The sequence below is a fragment of the Ixodes scapularis genome, unplaced genomic scaffold, assembly GCF_016920785.2.
Source record: "Ixodes scapularis isolate PalLabHiFi unplaced genomic scaffold, ASM1692078v2 PGA_scaffold6__148_contigs__length_123643588, whole genome shotgun sequence".
Taxonomy (NCBI): domain Eukaryota; kingdom Metazoa; phylum Arthropoda; class Arachnida; order Ixodida; family Ixodidae; genus Ixodes; species Ixodes scapularis.
The window spans coordinates 17,000,836-17,018,457 of record NW_024609881.1 but is presented as its reverse complement, the minus strand read 5'-3'; positions in this window follow the sequence as shown (position 1 = coordinate 17,018,457).

The following is a 17,622-nucleotide window of genomic DNA, read 5'->3' as shown; positions in this document are numbered from 1 at the left end:
CTTACCAAATAGAGCCTCTAAATACATGCAGTAGGGCGTTTTCAGATAAGATCGAACAACCAAGTCTGGTGACCATTTTTCATTTCGATGAAAAAAATAAATTTTGCTGGCTTTATGCCCAGAAGAATAAAACCAATCCTTGTTTTCGGAAAAAAATGTTTGTCTTCGCGAAAACAATTTGTAAGCACCGTCTCAGTCACGTGCGCGTTTTGCGTATCGCACGATGTTGACATTTCGGGCGGCTTCGCCCTAAAACCTGTTCTGGCTACGGGTCTAAAAATATTCACTGATAAATTAGACATAAGAAGGATTAACAAAAAGTATTAATCACCGAGTATTAGGGTAGTTAGTTTGAGAAAAAAAAATGGCCAACACGGCACATTGCGCAAAAAAGGCTCTGATGAGAGCTCATCATGCGACGGCAAAACTCCATAACGTACCTTTGGTTCGGAGTCTTAAGACTGCCGGAATGTCGTGAAAGCAGACACGCCAAAAGGAAACCAAGTGGAAGGAAGACAACGACGTTTTGCCCTTAATATTTTCATTCCATGCTTCTCATTCTCAGTCTGGACAGCTTGCTAGCACTCCCACTGGATAATAAAACAAAACAAAAAACCTATGCATTGACTCATTCTTTGTATTATCCTTGTGAAAATTCAATAGCAGTAGTATTGTTGAGTTTTTCAATAACTATAATTTTGAAATTTTCAGTTTGAATATGTTTTTGCGCTTGCACAGCAAGTAAAAATATATATTTTGGTAAAATAAAAAAACATTTCGACCGGACATGGTCGTTGAGTCCTATCTGAAAACGCCCAATACAAACAATCTCAGGCAATCTGAATTTTTTTGTTCTTCGTTTATTTTCTACGGCCCTTCACGGCGGCAGATCAATTAGCGCTCGCAGGCGCCGCAGGTTCAGGCTCTGCCGCGCCCATGTTACCGTATGGATTGAGGAATTTCAGCGAATATAGGGGGCGCTCCGATCGATCCAGCATGGCGGAAAAGAGAGGGATAGGTTTGCGACGCCCTTAGACCGGTAGCACGTATAAATCAACGTTGTATAAATTAAACAAAGCGTGTCGTTTTCTGTTTGTTGCCGTGTGCGAGACGATCATCGCTTCAACAAAGACCTACCGTGATGCTACAAATGAAGTGTTCAAGCCAGTCAAAGGCAAGAAATCTTGCCATAGTCAAGATATGTGTGCAAGTGTTCGACGTGAGCTCTCACGCTGGTGCAGCTGTCGAGTTGAACCGAATTTACGCGGGTCTAAAGAAAGGTACATGTAAACAATGTTCGCGCGTTGAAACTATGACGCGTACTTTATCTAAAACTAAACTTATCGGTCTGCGAATACAAACATTTTCGTTGACGTTGCTTAGATGATGTAACCATTCAGGCCTCGCATTAAATGGTGTTGCGAACTCTTCGGTTGTTCTAGTTAATTGTGCTAAAAAGCGGTTGGATGGAAAGTATGGCAGCTACAGCATACAAGGGACGATTGAGGTCTTTATCCTGCGTTCTATGTATCGAAACATCCGTATCCTTGGTGTTATATTGCGATCAGCTGGTCGCCGATCGTCCTGTTTTTTCGCATAACGTAAACAAGCCTTGGAAGCGCCAATCTCATTTCGATGTGCTTGTGCACCCCTACAAGCCTCCTTTTGGCTCTTGTGGGAAGCTTTATTGTAATAGCAATAGTCTCATCGGTCGTTCGAGTTGTATGTGCCACGGTGATATCTGCTGACAAACAAGTCTGTATTAAATGCCTGAAGGAGAACCAAGGTAAAGCTTTTTTTAACTTTTTTTTTTTTTTTACAAAACAGGGCAAAGCTTTTTGTAAAACAAGAGCAACCTAAGCTGATATTTGAGTGTGCTCAAGAATGAATGCAAAAGGTGCTTATGCTAAGTGGTAGATGTACACAGTTGATTTTCTTTTTGCCTCTGCATGGTGAATTGGAAGATACGTATCAGCAGAAGACACGTGTCCTTTTGAAAATGTCTTTTATTAAGGCAAAAATAGGTTTTCATACGCAACCGAAGAGTTCGCAACACCATTTAATGCGGGTCTGAATGGTTACATCATCTAAGCAACGTAAACGAAAATGTTTGTAGCCGCAGACCGATAAATTTAGGTTTAGATAAAGTATGCGTCATAGTTTCAGCCTCAAACGCGCAAACATTGTTGATATGTACCTTTCTTGAGGACAACTGCACCAACGTGAGAGAGCCCACTTTGTCGAACACTTGCACACATATCTTGACTATGGCATGGCAAGATTTCTTGCTTGAAGTGAAGATCATCTCGCTACGACTAGCTACGACCACCCGCCACAGCGATGCAGGCGTCGAAGGGGTGCATCGCAGTCAGTCGCCGTCACCCGACGCTGCTCGTTTGGCCTTCACGGCTTTCCGCCCAGGTACTTCGTTTGTACTTGGCACCGGGTGTTATTTTCTGTGCTTATGTGTGTGCTCAGTGGCTGGATATGGGCCTCAAGAGCAGTTCTTCAAGCTCAATAGCGTTCGCCAAAGAACTTCTGAAGAAGATGCCACCCAGGAAGAAAAGCACGAAGACACAACGCACCAGCTTGGCGGACTATGCACTGGGCGCGGAAATCAGGCCCTGCGGACTATACACCAAATGCAAACTATCTAAACAAAACAAAACAAAAATTAGGCTCAAATTGGCTTCTGCGGACTATACGCCTGGACACCGGTGCCCGTTATTATGCATTGTATATTCACTGCTGTTTGTTGTGGCTTGAGACTGCCTTCCTGTAATGATGGAGAGGGGTCAACTGAACCTTGAAATAAACAATTTAAGCACATCTAGATGCGATGTCCCTTGAAGCCAGATGGTCAGGGAAAAGGTCTGCCATTACCTAATTTGCCAACAGCACACCAGTGGTTACGATCAAAACTCACCGATTCAATGGCAGTTTTTCACCACAATATTTATTGCCGTGTAATCACTAATTTGGTCCATTAAAAACCTTGAGGCTGTAGCCTATAGCTAGGGTGTGTACTTTCCGGTGTTTATTTGTGAGAAAAATCGGCGGATGTTTTTCGGTGTTTATTTATTTTCAAAACACCGTTGTATTTCGGTGAAACGTCTCGCGACGAGGCTAGAATCGGTGAATATCGGTGAAAAAAAAAGCGATTGATCACAGACAGGGAGTTCCAACTTAATTCACATAGTTCATACGCTTCTTCTCTAGGAAGCAACTATTTCTCACACTTGGTTATTATAGTAGATGCAAGCATACTTTCATGCTTGCATCTACACGCAAGGAACGTGCTGCCGTCATGGCAGCACGTTCCTTGGGGTTCGCGACCCGCAATTATGAAAACGCACGCTCCTGTGCGACATGGACGTTGGCAGTGTCTTCCAGGAACCACAGCAACCTCTAAATATATGGCTTGCATCGACATCACTTGGCCAGACACAATAAGGAAAAGGCACGTGAGAGCCTACCCTCCACTGTGTTAATTTTTTCACAAAAGGGGGCCATGGGAGACACAATAAGGGAAAGGCGTATGAGAGCTTAGCTTCCACTGCGTTCACCAGACGCTTTTGACCCCCATAAAGGAGGGCGGACTGACGCCACCTGCAAGCCACGTATAAACACGGGAAGAATGCAGGATCCACGAGATAACACGTTTGACGAACCTCTACGGGGAAAGAGTTGCGCTAGGTCGGAAACTAGCAACGGCCGGTGTTTTTCGGTTTTAGCCAGGGCAAAAATATCCAACCACCGGTGTTTTTCGGTTTTAGCCGATTTTATATTTTCGTCACCGACGGATGTTTATCGGTGTTTTGCGGTTAAAACCGGTAAATACACACCCTACCTATAGCACACCCATTCTGGATCTGCAAAGCTTAGGCTGTAGACATGCATCATCACATGAGCATGTTTCTTATCAATCTTAAGCGTTAAACGCTAGTTATGCAACGAAATTCCCATCTCTTTACATTTTTAGCAAACTGAATGGTTCTACCTGTTACACTTTTAGCTTTGGAAGTAAACCAATTCACAATACCACCAGTGGCATGCATCGTGCCAAGCATTAGTGCCGCATATGGTAGCAAAATGTCTTAACTAGGGAAGCAAATCTAATCGATCGTGTTGATCAAAGCACCTATACGGGAGAAAATACCAATCATAGAAGGTAACTCGAAAGGGAAGTTTTCTCGCTGAACGAGCATGACTTTTTATTGGGCGTTCCGCAATGTAAGGCGGAAGACATTCACGCCATCGGTACGGAAGCATTTGCTTAGTAGTCGGTCGTGCGTGATGAAAACAACAACATAAATAAAGGTGGATTAGAAACGCGATAGATTCGCCTTTGCACGGAGTACTTACGCTTAAAATCGTGTCAACATAAAGCGACTATGGCCCACCTTGCTAGCAGCAATCTTAAAATTTATCTGTGTAGTCGTCACACCCGTGCACCAACCGAAAGCGTCGCTGCAAGCCCCTCCGCCGTCAACTTTGAGTCGCTGTTAAGTCTGAAAAACTGCTCAATGAGGTCCAAATCCAGCCACTGAGCTCATACACAAGCACAGGAAATAATACTCGGTTCCAAGAACAAGCGAAGAACCCGGGGCGGAAAGCCCTGAATGCCAAACGATCTGCGTCGGGCGACGGCGACTGACTGCGTAGTACACAGGTTGCGCTCCTTTGACGCCTGCATCGCTGCTGCGGGTGGTCGTAGCTAGTCTTAGGAAATCGTGTCACCTTTGTTGCTCGTACCGGAACACTAGAGCCGTGTAATATTCTTGCTGCCGAAGTTTATAAGCCTGCGTTCGTGACCAACGCATTTACACAAAGCCAACGCCCAGCGAACCTATCCCCTCTTTCTCTTTCGGCGACCGGCCGCCAGGGCGGTGACACCGTCGCTGAAACTCCTCAATAGTTACTCCGAGTTTTCGGAGTCAAACTCTCGTGCACCGTCTCCGGAGACGGTGCATGAGAAGTCAGAGGGGTGCAGCATGACGTAATTCCGGATCGCGACGAAGTTCCGGCGCTAAAAGAGAGAGAAACAAACAAAATGGCGAATAAGCTGCGTCGGTTCTGTCGCGGGTGTGCGGTTTGCTCGCTTTTGTTGATGAAAAGTGCTCAAGGTAAGACGAATAACGCGTTCGAATTTCTTTTCCAGGTAAGGCTCTTTCGGAAAATGCATTGGACCGTATTTTGTTTGGTTCGAACATGCTAATAAAAAACGTAAACTTTCATTTGACGCCGTGTCTTGTTCGCCGTTGCACTGAAAGTCGGTGAATGTCGGCGATAGTCCTGTCCGCGTTAAACAGAACAAAACCTTGATCGCCGAGCGCGGCCGAACTTTCCGACAGGCGGGCGGGCTCGACGTCACAGAGCTGCGGCGGCGCTGCGATCGCGCCGGAGCCGGGGGGTGTGGGCAAAAGCGCGCACGTTTCGCATGGGCGTCATAGCATTTCAGCATGCCGCGAGGCTCTGTTGCCGTTAATTGCACCGAAATGTACAAGAAAAGCAGCGGAGTGAGTTTCCACAAGTTCCCGGCAGACTCTGAAAGGCATAGAAGGTGGATAATATCCGTGGATCGAAAAGAATGGTCGCCTCGCGCGAACGCCTGCTTGTGCAGCAAACACTTTCTTGAAGGCAAGTTCAAATAGTCGGGCACAGCATACGACATACGTTGTGAGGAAATACGACGCACAAATAAAGATACAATCGTTTCTACAACGTCGACCACGAGCGCACGTCATAGAACGCAATGGCGAAAACACGGAGCGCCCGGCTGCTTTTGCCCACATAGCTACCGCGCATGCGCGGCCTTCCGGCCGTGTTGGTAAACAGAGTCGCTCCGCGAGTCGGTCTATACGAATACTTCTTATCAGAAGTTCTTAACGAAGGGCAGAACAAACGTATGGCCCTATGAAAGTATCGCAACCGGCGGCGTTGATTCGCCGAGCTCCTATTTTGCGTGTGCTGACGACGTTTTTGTCGGTTTTTATAACAGAAGTAGCCTTTGCACCGCTTTGCGAAGGGCTCGATCGCGTTGGATCGCTTCAAATAGCAGCGCTGGTGTGTACAGCCCCTCGCGTTTTCTTTAACGACCTTGTCCAGACTTCTTCAATACCGGCGTCAAATAAAAACGATCGTGCTCGGCATCGCCTGCTTCCATTTTATTCCGAAGCCGCCTGGCACAGGGGAGGAAGCGGAAATGTGTAGAAGCAGCTAAAAAGCCGCGCTTTTTTTTTTTTTTTTTGCCGTTTAGTAGGCGCTTCGAGGACTCCGACTCGAGTTACTCCGTCCGAAGCTGAGGGAGCCGCTAGTGAACGCGGCGCCATGGCCTCCAAGTTCCCGAAGAGCGCGCGCGCGCTAGTACGCAGCAGACGACAAAGGGAGCGGACGAGCAGACGACGAAGGGAGTGGACGAGCGGCTTGCCATGAAACGCTTTTCCAACTTTTTCCTGTTTAGCTTTCCTCCCCAACTCATAAATCGGGCATTCCACCAAACAGTTCAAGAAGACGAAAAGAGGGGAGGCCCCTCTTGCTCGGAATCTGAGGCCAGATTCATAAAAAAAAAACTCTTACCTACGACAACTTAGCTACGAAGTTCGTAAAGTTACGATCATCGTAAGATGAGGCGAGAACGGTATTCACAAACGCGTTCTTAAGTGAGAGGAGGAAAGTTACGACCTCTTACGGAGAAACGATGACTTCCGGTGCCGTTGCTATGGCAACGGCGTCTTCGGCAAAACGAACAACCAATTAGAGAGCTAGGCATAGTTCGGAGCACGTGGATTTTTAATAACAAACACACGCTAACCACTTGTTGATAGACAGCTCTGTGTATGTCCTGTCCTGTCTGTGTGTAAATATTTAGTGTTCAAGCTGATTCTCATAAACACGGGCGGCCTTTCCACCGCCGCTTGTCTGGGTTTCGTGTCCGTGCAGTGGTATATCGACGCTAACACGATTTAAACGCTTCGTTGACTGCTACAAACTCGATCGCTACGAAGTCAACACAACTGTCATCGTTGGTAAAAGCCCCGTGCCAGTCGTTTGCAAAGCGACGTAGATGGAAACAAACCGCCGCGGCGTTTCTCGCGGCCTCGGAAATGCAGGAGTGAGCCGACGTTAAGAAATATACGTTTGAACTACGAGAGTGTCGGCAAGATTCACGCAAATACCTGTTCACACTCGGAGCGGACGCGTGCGTTTGATCGAAATGCTGGATTCAGAATGCGTTTCGGTAAGCGCTTCGGGACCGATCTTCTACGATTGCAACTCGATACTGACGTGACACTCGGCAAAGAAAGGTTGGACCGGCATCGCGTAGCTCCAACAAACTGATATAGCTCGACAGTTAAAAATGGCATACTAATAACAAAGTGTACATAGCGTGTTGCGAAGGTAATCCATACGGCGTTTATTTGAGCTCTATATCACACAAAACAAGGAGATAGAATCGAGGAGTCCCTTTTCGACGACAGCGTTCGTCACCGCAGCCTCGGAAAACAAGGGGCTGCGGTCCCTTGTTTTCCGAGGCTACAGAGGTGACCGAACATGCACAGAATGCACCACGTTCGGTCACCTCTGTACAAAATATTAGCGTGATGCATTAAGAAACCGATTTATGCAGTTCCTTCAAATGTACAAAGATTTACTAGTTGATTCTCAAGGTAGGTTCAATAGACTACTTCCATAAATCCCTGCTTGCAACACGGCGCGCGTTGCACTCTGGGAACTAGTTGGCCAGTGAGGAGAGTGGCATGGTTTCGGTTTCGATCGACACGTCGACAAGAGATTATACACAGAGCGTGGACTATAAACGGCCGTTATCTCATGTTTTCTGGTCCCGATAGCGTCATTTGTGCTCTAAACTAACCTAGATGGCCAGACCTCGAAGCTTTAGCACAAGCCCGAGACGTATAGCTTGTCTTAACGCATGCGTGTTGTATTTTTGTACTTGAGCCTTCCTGTTAGCATTTCGAGGTATGTGGACGAGCCAGTGCTGAGAATCTCGGCGCTGCGAAGCTCGGGGATCTTGCTTGTGTACGAATCAACAAGCTGTAGCAAACAATAAGTATGCATACATCGAGCTCGCGCCTTTACATTAGTGTTCTTTATCAGGGCCGTGTTCCAAAATTTACTCGATCTTATTCCAGGTAAGGGTTTTGTTCCTTGGCGTTCTAAAACCTACCCGCGTCCAGCGCTTTTCAATCTGTGCTGTCACGTGATACGATCCGCCGGAGTAACTCGGATCCATTTGGGCAATTTTCGGAATACAGCCCAGAAAGTATGTTTGTTTCGTGCGTCCATAGACGAAATGTAACTTTTTTGCAATAACAGTTTTTTTTTTAATACGCCTGAGTACGCGAGGTAAAACTTGGAGTCGCCATTGAAAAGCTGCATTTGAACAAACTTCTTATCTCTTATATGTACTGCCTTGCAGCACTGGACGAAGTGAAGTCCCCACCCGCTTGCATCCCACTAATATTCAACGTCGCGTATGCGCATAAAGTTGCCGGCAATCATATAGGCACCATTCGCACATACAAACCGTTTTTAAAAAAAGCAAAAGGCGAGCACTTGTGTGAAGAATGTTGCACCTTTCGCCGGAAGTGCGCCGGACGGGCATGAACCCCTATGCGGTGCGCCAAACGAACGAAATTCTTCAAAGCGCATTTGACGGTTGCTAATGGCCATAATATCTGTTAAGTGTTTGCTTTCTTCCTGACTGAGTATTCCGAGAAAATTTCAGACGCACTGTTCAGGCACGGACCTTGGGCGTCAGTAAAAGCTCGTCCAAAAAGGCTTAGCGAGGAGTAGGTGACGCTTGTTAGGGCCTCCGTCGTAGCTAGCCGATATCAGCGTTTGCGAAAACTTCATCTTCTATCAGTATAAAATTTGAGTGTGAGATATGTGATGACACGAGGAAGACATCATAGTAACTTTTGTGCAGTAGTGAGGTCGAACTTATTGCGTTTCCTTAAAAGTGCATTCGCCAACGCTGGGCTCAACTTTAAGACTCCTGTGAAGATGCGCATGGGTGTACCAACCGGGGGGGCAAGGGGGGCACTTGCCCCCCCAGTTCTCAGAGTGGGGGGCAAGGCATGCGTTTTGCCCCCCCTGAAACGGCCGCCACTGGGCAGAGCAGACACAGGCCGGCGGCGCCCAAGGAATACCAAGGGCACTGCCCCCCGACCCGCGCGGGCATATTTTGAACGCGCAGGCGATACAAATCCTAGCAACGGTGCTCACGCACGCCGGATTGGCTGGTTCGTAAAGCCTTGCTCCACGAACAAGGCTACACGGTAACCTTACGGAATCCATCCGCGAGACATGGGCCGGACGGGCCGTCCAGACCAGGACGTAGGCCCTTACACAAAATAAAGTTTTGCTTGCTTGCTTGGAGATAGGCGCTGCCGCCGTCAACATAGGCAGCGGATGCAATGCGAGTTTCCGAAGAGGTAGTGTAACTTAGTGGTGAGATGTCTGCCTCATACGTGTCAGACCCGGGTTCTATTTATGGTGTGGGCCGGCTTACTTCTTTTTATTTTTTTTTTTCTCGAACATTTTGTTTTGTCGAGGCATTTGGCGATATTTACATTTCTTTTTTACCATTAACACTAAAAAAACGAATGGTGTTGACGAAACATCGCTAAACTAAATCGTATCGACTCTATTTACGGAAGTGCATGGGGGGCAGCGGGGCTTGGGTTGCCGACCGGACGCCGCAAAGCGGCGTGTACGGGGGTTGGGGGGGCTAGGTGGGTTAATAGATTTGTAATTAGCAGCCGCACACCGTCACCGCGAAGCGGCGTGAACGCAGGCGCGGGGGTGGGTTAACGCGCTTCGAGTGATACACGAGCAGCCCATCCGGCGTGAGCGTCGTTGTTAGGGGTTCTATCGCCTGCACCGTAAAAGGAGCAGTGTGTGCACCTCCTGTAGTGGGCAAGAATTCCTACATTGGAGAGAAGCGGGGACAAGCCCTTTCTTCAAATGCGTCAAGTCTCCTTGGGCTTCGGAATACAAAGAAACGCCACTATTCGGAGCTAATCCCACGTTACTCGACCTCTCTTGCGTCGTGTCTGTTCGCTCCCCGCGCCTCGTAGCAGTGTTGTTGCAGTGGGGGGGCTCGTTAAAATTTTGGGGTTTTTTGGACTATCTAAATCACTTTCTTCCTTCCCATCCCCCCCTTTTCTACTCCGCATGCTTCCCCCTCTGCAAATATCAGCTGACCTTCCGACCTCTGTTCTCTGTTGATAGGCAAAACAACCACTAAAATTAGAAAGTAATTTGTAATTTGAGTGGAAGTCACTCGGAAAAGTAGTTAAAGTAAACTACTGATTACTAGAATAGAAATGTAATTAAAAGTTACTAAACTACCCAGAAAAGTAGTTAAACTACAGTAACTTGAGTGAAGTAGTTGAACTACGTACAAGTCTGGCCTGGCAAGCGCTCTGCGTAAGTGTTTTCACTGATCTGCCTAGCCCCGCACACCATCACATGGGCCAAGAAAGGTGTAGTTTTACTGCAGAGGAGAAATCAGCAGGGTCCAAGATGGTGACAATGGAGGATGGGGGACTGTTCCAGTGGCTGATGGCTTGAGAAAGGAATGACCAATTGAAAGCGTTCGTAGAGCCAGAAGTGTGTTTGATGGTGCAGACGTTGTTGAGGCGAGAAGATGTTCGGTCGAGGGGTAATAACAAAGTGGTTTTGAGGTCGGGAATGTGGTAGTAGATTTTGTGAATAAGGCACAGCTGAGAGACTTTCCTGCGAAGCTGCAAAGAGGACATGGTTAGTTCAGTTTTTAGCGCCGAGACACTGAAAGAAAAGTCATAAGTGGATGAAATGAAGCGAGCAGCTCTGTTCTGAACTGCCTCTACAGCGTATTGATGAGGTACAGTCGATGGGTATTCCAGATGGTTGAAGCATATTCTATTTTTGGTCAGACGTACGTGTTAAAGGTTAGCTTAGGGACAAAGGGTGGAGCGATTTTTTAAGTTACGTCTGCTTAGTCCAAGAGTTCCAGATGAATTGGCGGTAATGACTTCAATGTGGTTATTCCAGGGAAGGTTAGATGTTAGTCTTACACCAAGGTATTTATACACAGTAGCGGTCTCAATCAGATCGGAGTCCAAGAAATAATTAAATGACAGAGTGGTTTTTTTCTTGGTGAAGTGGATTAGTTTGCGTTTATACTTGTTTGGTGACATAATCCACTCTTTGCACCAATTGTTAATTTTATCTAGATCTTCCTGAGGCTGGTTATTATTTTGCACACAAGTTACTTTGTTATGGATGACGCAGCCGTCGGCGAAAAAGCGTTTTTTTTTTAAGAAATCCCAATGGGAATGTCGTTAATAAATATTAAAAAGAGTAAGGGCCCAAGTACGAACCCCAGGGGAACACCAGGAGATACATTTATTAAGGAAGATTCATGATCATCATGGACGTGACCTGTACACGGGAAAAAAGAAAATCACGAATCCATGCAAACGGTTATTGGTCGAGGCAAAAAGATGATAGCTTAGAAAGAAGGCGTTGATGGAGGACACGGCCAAACGCTTTGGAAAAAAAAAAAAAAAAACTGCGTCAGTTTGGACGTGACATTCAAGGTTAGTGTGCAAGTCATGGATGAAGTCGCAGAGTTGCGTTTCGCAGGAAAGTACCTTTTGAAAACCGTGCTGCTGTTTAAAGAAAAGAAATGGGATGATAGGTGCCTCATGATATTGGAGTAGAGGATATGCTCAAGTAGTTTGCAAGAAATTGAAGTCAATGAATTAGGGCGATAATTAGATGCGGAAGAGCGGCTGCCCTGTTTAAAGACTGGGAATTACCCTTCCCACCTTTTGGTCAGATGGAAGGCAGCTTTGAGATGAGGACTGAATGAAGATGAGTTTCAAATACTCACTAGAAATACCACGGGTGTTTCTTTTAAATTTTAGGGTTGATGTTATCGGTTCCAGCGGACGAAGTAAGTTTTAGTTTATCAATCAATGTTTTAATACCAGCGGAGTTAACGTTAATATGATGCATGCGCTCGTAAAGCTCTTCAGGGAGAGTGGGGACGAAGTCCAAGCACTCGTTAGTAAACACTGATGAAAAGTATTCGTTAAACACAGAACTATCATGCTCGACGTTGCACATCCGACATTCCTAACTCTCCCCATCTTCCTAAACGTCCGTGTGTGTCCTAACACCAGAAACCGGAATTTTAAAGGTTAAAAACGGCACGTTGCGAATATGGAACGCGCACTTTCATGCAAAGCTGACGTCAAGTGACTCAAATCGAAAAACATGCATATTTACAGTATTGTTATCTCTTCTGGTGAAGGCTAAACAACCGTTGCATCCGTTTTCGCGCACGAAACGGTGACTCCCAGAGAAAGTAAGAACGCAGTGATTGTCTTTATTTTTACAATGTAAACACACTTGCAGGCGTGCGCTGATGAAGCCTCAAAATCAAAACTCTCGTAGTATGATTCGTGACTGCTCCGGCTACTACCCAACCTCGTTGTCACGCCACTTTCTGCAAGCAAACACTAAAATTGCCAGTAAACACACAAAAGCGACATCGATACAATTATCTTGTAGAATATCACCTTATTTAATCATAACTGTTTCAATAGGCACTACAAGTTGTATTTATTTTAAGAAGAAGCAAAATTTTTTTCGTGAGAAAAAACAAAATATCAATGTTAAGTCTGGTAACATTGTAATTTTGCCGAATCATTGCCACATCTTTAGAAAAGTTCGACAAAAGTTGCGCCGAATTTTCGATTAAGGGTGGGGGGGAAGAGGGTCGAGTTTGCCCCCCCACTCAAAAACAAGTTGGTACGCCACTGAACATGCGGCTTGTTTTTCGCCCAATGAAGTAACAAAAAGCGGACGTTTGGCAAACATAATACGTGTAGGGCTCATGGTAACCTAATTTCAGTTGTAGTTCACTGGTACTAGACGGGATTACTGACAATTGAACCCAAAGATGCACTCGTGAAGTGAGGTGACTAAGCCACGTCTTACTACGCTTGCATACGCACGGACAATAGCCGGTGTTTCGGGAACCAAGGAAAGTGCCCCGGTCTTCGTTTTGTATCGCTCGAGAATGAGTGTACTGTACATTCTAAAAAGTAAGATAATCGAAAACGCAAGCAGCGCGATCGGTCACGGCGTGATAGCATGAGATGAAGCTGCTCAATCGAAACCGAAACTGAGTGGCCAACTAGTTCCCAGAGTGCACTGGGTGGTATTTTGCCGCGATGGGGCGCGTCGGTTTTGGAAGAAGTCTATTGAGGAGTTTCAGCGAATATAGGGGGCGCTCCGATCGATCCAACATGGCGGACAAGAGGGGGATAGATTTGCGACGCCCCTAGACCGGTAGCGTATAAATATAACAAAGCGTGTCGTTCTCTGTTTGTTGCCGTGTGCGAGACGATCATCGTTTCAACCAAGACCTACCGTGATGCTACAGATGAAGTGTTCAAGCCAATCGAAGGCAAGAAATCTTGCCATAGTCAAGATATGTGTGGAAGTGTTCGACGTGAGCTCTCACGCTGGTGCAGCTGTCATCAAGTTGAACCGAATCTACGCGGGTCCAAAGTAAGGTACATATCAACAATGTTCACGCGTTGAAACTATGACGCGCACTTTATCTAAGACTAAACGTATCGGTCTGCGGCTACAAACATTTTCGTTGACGTTGCTTAGACGATGTAACCATTCAGGCCTCGCATTAAAGGGTGTTGCGAACTCTTCGGTTGTTCTAGTTAATTGTGCTAAAAAGCGGTTGGATGGAAATTATGACAGCTACAGCATACAAGGGACGATTGAGGTCTTTATCCTGCGTTCTATGTATCGAAACATCGGTATCCTTGGTGTTATATTGCGATCAGCTGGTCGCCGATCGTCCTGTTTTTACGCATAATGTAAACAAGCCCCGGAAGCGCCAATCTCATTTCGATGTGCTTGTGCACCCCTGCAAGCCTCGTTTTGGCTCTTGTGGAAAGCCTTTTTGTAATAGCAATAGTCTCATCGGTCATTCGAGTTGTATGTGCCACGGTGATATCTGCTGACAAACAAGTCTGTATTAAATGCGAGAAGGAAAACGAAGGTAAAGCTTTTTTAACTGTTTTCTTTTTACAGAACAGGGCTAAGCTTCTAAAACAAGAGCAAACTAAGCTTATATTTGAGTGTGCTCAAGAATGAATGCCAAAGGTGCTTATGCTAAGTGGTAGATGTACGCAGTTGATTTTCTGTTTGCCTCTGCATTGTAAATTGGAAGATATGTATCAGCAGAAGACACGTGTCCTTTTGAAAATGTCTTTTATTAGGGCAAAAATAGGGTTTCATACGCAACCGAAGAGTTTGCAACACCATTTAATGCGGGGCCTGAACGGTTACATCATCTAAGCAACATCAACGAAAATGTTTGTAGCCGCAGACCGATAAATTTAGGTTTAGATAAATATGCGTCATAGTTTCAGCCTCAAACACACAACATTGTTGATATGTAGCTTTCTTGATAACTGCACCAACGTGAGAGAGCCGACGTCGTCGAACACTTGCACACATATCTTGTCTATGGTATGGCAAGATTTCTTGCTTGAAGTGAAGATCATCTTGCTAGCATTGCTACGACTAGCTACGACCACCCACCGCAGCGATGCAGGCGTCGAAGGCGCTCAACGCAGTCAGTCGCCGTCACCCGACGTTTTTCGTTTGGCCTTCACGGTTTTCCGCCCAGGAGCTTCGTTTGTACTTGGCACCAAGTGTTATTTTCTGTGCTTGTGTGTGCTCAGTGGCTAGATATGGGCCTCAAGAGCAGTTCTTCAGGCTCAATAGCGTTCACCGAAGAACTTCTGAAGAAAATGCCACTCAGGAAAAAAAGCATGAAGATGCAACGCACCAGCTTGGCGGACTATGCACTGGGCGCGGAAATCGGGCCCTGCGGATTATACACCAAATGCAAACTATCTAAACAAAATAAAAACATTTTTAGGCTCAAATTGGCTTCTGCGTACTATACGCCTGGACACTGGTGCCTGTTATTATGCATTGTATATTCACTGCTGTTTGTTGTAACTTGAGACTGCCTTCCTGTAATGATGCAGAGGGGTCCACTGAACCTTGAAATAAAGATATTTAAGCATATCTAGATGCAATGTCCCCTGAAGCCAGATGGTCAGGGAAAAGGTGTGCCATTACCTAATTTGCCAACAGCACACCAATGGTCACAATCAACACTCACCGAGTCAGTGGGCAGTTTTTCACCACAATATTTATTGCCGTGTAATCACCAATTTGGTCCATTAAAAATCTTGAGGCTGTAGCCTATAGCACATCCATTCTAGATCTGCAAAGCTTATGATGTAGACATGCATCATCACATGAGCATGTTTCTTATCAATCTTAAACGTAAAACTCTAGTTATGCAACGAAATTCCCATATCACCACATTTTTAGCAAATTGAATGGTCCCACCTGTCACACTGTTAGCTTTGGAAGTAAACCAATTCACAATACCACCAGTGGCATACATCGTGCCAAGCATTAGTGCCGCATGTGGCACAAAAATGTCCTAACTAGGGAAACAAACTTAATCGATCGTGTTGATTAAAGCATTTAAGTACGGGAGAAATTATCAATCAGAAGGTCACTCGAAAGGGAAGTTTTCTCGCTGAACGAATATGACTTTTTATTGGGCGTTCCGCAATGTAAGGCCGAAGACATTCACTCCGTGATCGGTACAGAAGCATTTGCTTGTGCGTGCTAAAAACAACAAAAACAAAGGTGGATTAGAAACGCGACAGATTCGCCTTTGCACGGAGTACTTACACTCAAAATCGTGTCAACATAAAGCGACTATGGCCCACCTTGCTAGCAGCAATCTTAAAATTTATCCGTGTAGTCGTCGCACCCGTGCACCAACCGAAAGCGTTGCTGCAAGCCCTTCCGCCGTCCTCCGCCGTCAACTCTGAGTCGCTGTTGAGCCTGAAGAACTGCTCTATGAGATCCATATCCAGCCACTGAGCACATACACAAGCACAGGAAATAATACTCGGTTCCAAGTACAAGCGAAGAACCCGGGGCGGAAAGCCCTGAATGCCAAACGACCTCCGTCGGGCGACGGCGACTGACTGCGTATTACACAGGTTGCGCTCCTTCGACGCCTGCATCGCTGCGGCGGGTGGTCGTAGCTAGTCGTAGCAGATCGTGTCACCTCTGTTGCTCGTACCGAAACACTAGAGCCGCGTAATATTCCTGCTGCCGAAGTTTATAAGCCTACGTTCGCGGCCAACGCATATACACAAAGCCAACGCCCAGCGAACCTATCCCCCTCGTTATCTTTCGGCGACCGGCCGCCAGGGCGGTGACACCGTCGCTGAAACTCCTCAATTGAGATTTTCAGAGGATGTTGTAGTCTGCCATTAATAATCTCAAGAAGTTCATGTTGCTGCGACGAGATGGCACCACTTGTCCGGCAGTGACATATCTGCCCGTGTGAACGGCGGTGCTGATCCCCGTGGATCTGAATGTCTGTATGCTGGTCACGAGAAAAGAACAGTCTTCATCGAAACTCCGAGCTGGCTTGACTTCTTTCCGTTCACCGGGGTTCGCACTTGGATCCCGGGACACCGGCATCTCACGTCCCACAATGTAAGCCTTTCAGCATTTTTACAAGCCTTTTGAGGCACTGTCTTTATCGTCGCCTTTTGCTGTCTCTTTCCACGCATTCATAGTGGCCGTCCATGACCGCTACAGATGTCATCCTCAAAAGCTCCAAAAAATTTTTCATGTGGACCTGATTTATGTGGGCGGATGCACCTTTAGTCATATTTTGAATGCTCAACGGCTACGGTTCTTCAATAATCACGCCGTTCACATTTGTCGACCACGAAGCAAGGACAAGTTACATTGAAAATTCTCTACAGCACAAATCCAGCAACGTACAAGTTTGCGGATGGTCAAACGTACAATGCCTCCAAGTTAACAATGACATCCACTCTTTCAGAACAACATGATACGAATCCCTACTGGGACGATGATGGTGATCCTCTGGAAATCCTGTTCAATGCAGTCATGTGTACCTGCCTATTTCACAAGCTACCCAGTTGCAGCTGGGCACCTGCTGTGCCAAGTCCATTTCAGGTGACAGTGCTTGCCTGTGCTCCTGATCCAAGCTTCTGCTGTCCGAGGGTCCCAACGTTCATGATCCTGTCCAGCCTTTTTCACCGGTGACTACAAGCGTCCTCATCGTGTCTTGTCCAGGCATGCCTTCGTCAGTGCCTCCTCTTCCAGGCAGCACAGGTGTGAGTGATGGTGATAATAATGTGCATGTATATCAGCAACTTCTGAGCCGACCACATTGCAAGGCCGGCCAGTTCATCAAAGTAAACTTCTCACACCTCTCAAGAACTATGTACTCTCCTGCCACAAGACGTCAACTGTTCCTTATGAGTTTATTTATCATATTTATTTTAGATGAATGTTTTTGATTTGTAGTCCTCCAGTGTTCAGTGTTTTCTTTTTCTTGTCCAGGCCAAATGGTTATACGACATGACATGTGCATTTCCTATATGGATATCAACTCACTTTTTCGTTAGGATGGACCAGGGTGTGTGCTTC